This window comes from Mandrillus leucophaeus, unplaced genomic scaffold (genome assembly GCF_000951045.1).
Source record: "Mandrillus leucophaeus isolate KB7577 unplaced genomic scaffold, Mleu.le_1.0 Scaffold826, whole genome shotgun sequence".
In the NCBI taxonomy this organism is placed as follows: Eukaryota; Metazoa; Chordata; class Mammalia; order Primates; family Cercopithecidae; genus Mandrillus; species Mandrillus leucophaeus.
The window spans coordinates 112,019-118,756 of record NW_012108986.1 but is presented as its reverse complement, the minus strand read 5'-3'; positions in this window follow the sequence as shown (position 1 = coordinate 118,756).

The window sequence follows — 6,738 nt, the reverse complement described above, 5'->3', positions numbered from 1 at the left end:
GGAGCCTTTGGGATGCTTCTATTGCTTGAGATGGGTGTGGTTATGTGGGCGTGTTCACTCTGTGATCATTTGTTGAGCTGAACACTTATGATTAGGTCACTTTTTATATGAATGTCATACTTCAATAATAAAGTTAATTTTTAAAAAGCGAGTCAACTAACAGATCTGTAGATTGCATATCAAGTCCGGAAGTCTTAAAGAACCCCTGTGTTCAGTGTAGGGTGGATTTCTTTGTAAAACTTGCCATCAGTGGAAAGGAAGTAGGGGAGGTTGATGAAGGGGGGCTCTTTTAACCCAGGAATCTCTGCAGAGAGGCCACCTGCACCTAGGCCAAGACTTCATCACTTACAGTTACTAGACACAAGCAGCTCATTCGCCGTGCACTGGATATTCAGCATAAAAAAGTTTTCTTCATTTCTCCCCAGACCATTTTGGTGGGCAGAATCCTAAAACATTCCCAAGATTTAGGGACCCTGGTGTACTCACACCTTCTCCCAATCATTCAATTAAACACCAATTCACATGCTGAAGTGAAGGGATTTCTTGGATGTAATTAAGATGCCAAATCAACTGATCTTAAGAAAAGGAGACTGTCCTGGGAGAGCCTGATCTGCACTGAGACCTTTAAAGGCAGAGTTTTTCTGGATGGCCAGAGTAGAAGAGATCAGAGAGATATACTCAGGCCGACCTGGAAAAATGTCAACCTCCATGCATGTGGAGGCCTATGGGGGCCAGAGGCAAGGACCTCTGGCATCTTCTAGAAGCCTGGAATGGCCTCTGGGTAAAAGCCAGCAAGAAAATGGTGAGTGCACGTCTGATACTGAGAAAAAAATGAACTTTTCCAACAACCAGTGAGCTTGAAAGTGCTCCATTTGAAAACCACACCCCTGTTGACACCTTCATTGAAGCCAGATCAGCCCCGGACCAGAGAGCCCAGCCCTGCCCTTCCTGAACTTCCAACCTACAGAAACTGTTAGATGATATATTTGTGTCATTTGAAGCCACTGAGTTTGTGGTAACTTTTTATGCTGCAATAGAACACTAATGCAACCACTTTCTCCCAATGTTTCTCTCATCCACCATCTCATTTTCTATGCTGTATTGAAAAGGTGCTAATTACTAGTAACAGTTGCCCTCTTCAGACTTTCTGAGATTATCTAATACAAGAGGTTTCTTTCACTCCTCTTAGCAGTGGATCAATGGAGTCCATATTAATGCCTTGCTAGCATTTAGAACTCATGGGCCTATAACCTCAAAGACTAAAAATAGGTCAAAATTGTAATCTAGAAGATGAAGAATAGTGTGAAAAATGGAGCACACATTTGTTGACCAAAAGCATTAGCATGAATGAGTAATCTCTGAGAGATGAGTAAGGCCAAAAAAAAAAAAATTAAATAATATGTAAGAAATTAACCATGGAATTTGTTTCAACTGGGATATAGAGATAATTTAATAGATATTTAAAAGCTTTAAACCAATCTGTGTGTTACACAAACAATAAGTGGGGAAGCAGAGAACAATGGTCTGGTGCCAAAAGAGCCCCAGAGGCCAGTCCAGAGGTTCTTTCAGCAGGAGATCCTTGTCTTGGATGCAGGGGTGGAGCCATGCCGCAGATCCTTTGTCTCTGTTGCACCGATTGCATAATTAGTCCACTTAACTCTTCTTGCCTTTGCTGGGTCCTCATCCTTCTGCCACCACCTGTGGAGGCTGCTTTGCATTTCTTCATCATTGTTATGTTCAACATGAGGCCACTGTTCAAAAACATTATAAATAGGATTTGATAACAAACTTTCTAACTGCAATGAAAATAACCTCCAGGGTTTCAAGCACACATATCCTCTATATTAAAATGAGGTCTGAGTTGAGAAAAGCTGTATTTTGTGAGGGATTGCCCTCACAGGTGCTGGCTGAATGCTTGAGGATTTATAGAAGTAGGAAATTCTGCAGACCTTTGTGGGCTGTGCCAGCGGGGGTCAGGAAAGTTCTGAGAAATGACCTGATTAAATCAGCACATAATAGAAGAAAAGTGCCTCACAGGCCTAAAGACACAATGAGTCTTTGACCAGATGCAGACTTTCACTGCATTTAAAGAAAGTGCAGCTAAAGAAAGAAGTGGTCAGCAGGAAAGACAGCAAATGATATCCAGACCCTCACTGTGTACACAGCACTGGTTACATGACAGAAAATGTATCTGAGTGGCGAGAGTACTCTCAGTGAGGAGAAGAAATTTCATGGGTGGCAGAGTCATTTCATCAAGATTTTCTGGACTTCAGAGAAGCTATTTCCCAAAACTAATATCCCTTTCCTGATTTTTTTATGAGGAAGGCATTATGGATAAATAACTGGAGCATTGCAAGTTTTTGTTTCTTTGTGTGTTTGAGATGGGGTCTCACTCTGTCACCCAGGCTGGAGTGCAGTGGAACAAGCTCGGCTCACCGCAGCCTCAAACTCCTGGGCTCAAGTGATCCTCCCATCTCAGCCTTCGAGTAGTCCGGACTACAGGCAAGCACCACCATACTCAGCTAATTTTAAAAAATTGTAAATACAGATGAGGTCTTACTTGTTGCCCAGGCTGGTCTCAAACTACTGGGCTCAAACCATTTTCCTGTCTCAGCCTCCCAAAGTGTTGGTATCACAGGTATGAGCCACTGGGCCCAGCCAAGCATTGTAAGGTTTATGCTTTGTTGTGACTTTGGTTGTCAACGGTGCTTTAAATATTTTACCTTTGCAAATTTACAAAACTTTAAAGCCACTGTGTTAGCTTTGTGATAACTTAGCTTTAGTAGATGAGGTAGATTCTACTATTGGCCCATTTAACTAATGAGAAAACTGAGACACGGGAGTTAACTTACCCATCTTTACCCAGCTAGTCAGGCAATGACTACAAGAGCAGGAGGAGGGTCACGGTGAGACTCTGACTTTACCAGAAAGGTCCAGATATCCATTATTATTGGAAATCCCTTTATTGGAGACTTGAAAATTAGTTCCCAGCTTCCTTCTTTCATTTACTCTCTCTTTTTTCTTAACTATTTTCTTTCTTTTAAAAATTCCTTTATTGACCAGCCTGACCAACATGGAGAAACCCCTTCTCTACCAAAAATACAAAATTAGCCTGGCGTGGTGGCGCATGCTTGTAATCCCAGCTACTCTGGAGGCTGAGGCAGGAGAATCACTTGAAACCAGGAGGTGGAGACTGCGGTGAGCCGAGATCGCGTCATTGCACTCCAGCCTGGGCAGCAAAAGTGAAACTCTGTCTCAAAACAAAACAAAAAAATTTTTTTTTATTTAGTTCTTTTTAAATTTTCTTTCTTTTATACCTAAGATCTTCTGGCATTTAATTTAAAAGGTTGATTTTATAATGTGTTTACCAAAATAGATAGTTCCCATTCTTCTACTTGAGGAAATAACTTTCAACTCAGTTTTTTAGTTCTTTTACTCTTTATCTCCATATGACTAAATAATTTGCTTATATTGCTACTTACTATTTTTTTAGTTTTGGGATTTTCTATTGGCGTCACACTAGGAATATAAGGATATACTTTTATTTTATGTCTTCACCCTGTTCCACCTCTGTTGTGATAAAATGTTTGTCTTAATTTAACTAGATCAATATTAGTATTTAAATTATTATGAATATTTTGTTATAAACATGCAAATGCTACTTACAATTGAGCCATCTATCATCTAGAATAATTTTTCTTTCCTCCACAAGTTTTAATTTTCACTGGAATTGTGTAGTTTATTCATTTGCTTGTCATTTTGTATAATTATCACAAATTTAACCACAACTCTGCCAGGGTCTAAATTACCTCTCAAAATGATGAGACGTGTCTGTTATAGTATCAGAAGTATGACAGTTCCTACTGTTCTACATTATTGTCAACACTTGATATCATAATTTAAACTTTTTAACCATTCTGGAAGGCATTTCTATGGATATTTCCTACAGTTGTTTTATTCTGCATTTTTTTGATGATTAATGAAATTGTGCACTTTGCTATTTCTTTATTAGACATGTAGCTATCTTCTTTTATGATAGAATTGTTTCATCCTTTTCCTCATTTTTAATTGGATTGTACTTTTTCTTAATGATTTGTAAAAATTCTTTATTCTGGATACTAGTCTTGAGGTTAGATGTATTATAAATTTATTCTCCCACTTTGTGTCTTTTTACTCTCTTAATAAGGTTGTTTGATGAATGTACGTTCCTAATTTTAATGTAGGACAATTTATCTATTCTGTACAGGACCAGCTACATAATTTGCAGGGCTTAGGACAAAATCAAAATGTAGGATCCTATATTCAAAAATTAGTAAAAATTTCAAGATGAGGACATAGAACATTAAACCAAGCATGAAGCCCTGTGTAGCCATGTGAGTCACATGGCAATGAAAGCGGCTCGGATTTCATTTTTTGTGTAGTGTTTTTTGAGGCCTCATTTAGAGAATTTTTGGCTACTCCAAGGTCAGGGAGATATTTTCTTACATTATTTCCTAGAAGTTTTTATGTTTTACCTTTTTTTTTTTTTTTTTGAGACCAAGTGTATTTCTATACATTTTAGAGTCCACATCACATGTCAATTACTACTAAAAAGGACATGTTGAGATTTGCTAATGAGATTGCATTGAGTTTATAGATTAATTTGAGAGGAATCAAACCTTCATAATATTGAGTCTTCTAATCCATGAATGTGGTATATTTATTTGTTTATTCTGACTTCTTTAACTTCTTAATCATGTGTTATAGGTTTCTTTGTAGAAGCTTCACACATCTTTAATTCATACGTATTTATGGGATTTTATTTTTGCATTTGTAATTTTTAAATTTTTAATGTCTAATTGATCATTGTTGTGTAAACATACAGTTGCTTTTATAGAAAGAGCTTATATCCAGCAAACTTGCTGTATTCCTTTATTAATTCTTTGATCTGTAGGTAGATGTGCTTGTGTTTTCTGTGTACACAAATGTGTCATCTTGATAAAAAAAGTTTATTCTCTTTAAATTTCATATCCTTTATTTCTTCCTCTTGCCTTATTACACAGCCTAGGACCTTACAATGTTGACTACTGGGCATTCTCATCTGATTCCTCTTCTCACCATTTAGTTTGCTGAAAGATTTTTACAGATATCTTCACCAAGTTAAGGAAGTCTTCTGATAGGTTTCTCAGCTAATCATTCTTTATTATGAGTAAGTGTTATATTTTAACAAAAGCAGTTACGCACCTATCGAGATTATCATGTGATTATTTTCCTCTATTCTGTTAATGTATTAAGTTACATTGATTGAGTTCAAAGATAAATTTGAGACCTAGAAATGCTGGAATAAACCCAACTTGGTCATGAAGTATTATTCCTTTTATATATAACTAGATTTGGTTTGCTAATACTTGGTTTTATATTGTTACATTTATGATTATGAGCGATTTCTTGTCATTTTTCTTTCTTGTAATGTCTTTGTTAGCTGTCAGTATTGAATTTTTTTTGTTTGTTTGTTTGTTTGTTTTGAGACAGAGTCTCGCTCTGTCGCCCAGGCTGGAGTGCAGTGGCTCACTGCAAGCTCTGCCTCCCGTGCTCACGCCATTCTCCTGCCTCAGCTTTCTGAGTAGCTGGAACTACAGGTGCCCAACACCACGCCCAGCTAATTTTTTGTATTTTTAGTAGAGACAGGGTTTCACAGTGTTAGCCAGGATGGTCTCGATGTTTTGACCTCGTGATCCACCTGCCTCTGCCTCCCAAAGCATTGGGATTACAGGCATGAGCCACCGTGCCTGGCCTGTATTGAAATTTTAATAGTTTCTTAAAAGTAGTTAGTAATTCTTCTCTCTTTCTCTATTTGTTGAAGGCTTTGTGAGAGATTGACACTACTTCTTTCTTGTTTGGAAAAATTTACTGATGAAGCGTTCATGACCTAGAATATTCTTTTTGACAGAAGTGAATTTATTATCATGCTATTTTACCTAGTGTCCTCACACAAAGGTATAGGACCACAGGTTGTCTTGCATTGTAGTCTTATCCTATTGCACTCAGCGTCAAATGGTGACAAAATACAGAATTCAAAATTAATATGTGGAAAATTCTTCCATTATATAGATGAATAGATTGTCAGCAGAGGATTTGGTTCTTCTCAGTGAATAGTCAAAATAAGTCTCCTCTCCTGTCAGGAATACACTTGATAATACCCTGACATTTTATAGTTTACATATGAAAGAAACTTGATAGAGGTATCTCTCAAATTTGAAAATCTTAATTTATGTAACATTTCAATAATGACTTATGAATCTCAGCTCACTGCAACCTCCACGTCCTGGGTTCAAGCGATTCTCCTGTCTCAGTCTCCGGAGTACCTGGGATTAAAAGCGTGCACCACCACGCCTGGCTAATTTTTGTATTTTTAGTAGAGACAGGGTTTCAGTATGTTGGCCATGCTGGTCTTGAATTGCTGACCTCAGGTGATCCACCCACCTTGGACTCCCAAAGTGCTGGGATTACAGGTGTGGGCCACCGCGCCCAGCCTGAAAATATATCCACAATGTTTTTTTGTTTTGTTTTTTAACTGAAGAACAAACCAACAATGGTGGTAAGTGGCTTGCCAAAACTCATACGGCAGGTTAAGTGATGGGCCAGAAAGAGAAAAACATGAATTCTGAAAGCAGATGCAACCCAGCTTTAATCAACAACCTCCAACTTGCTAGCTTCATGCTTATGGGCAAACTATTTACCCACTGTCATTGCCAGTTT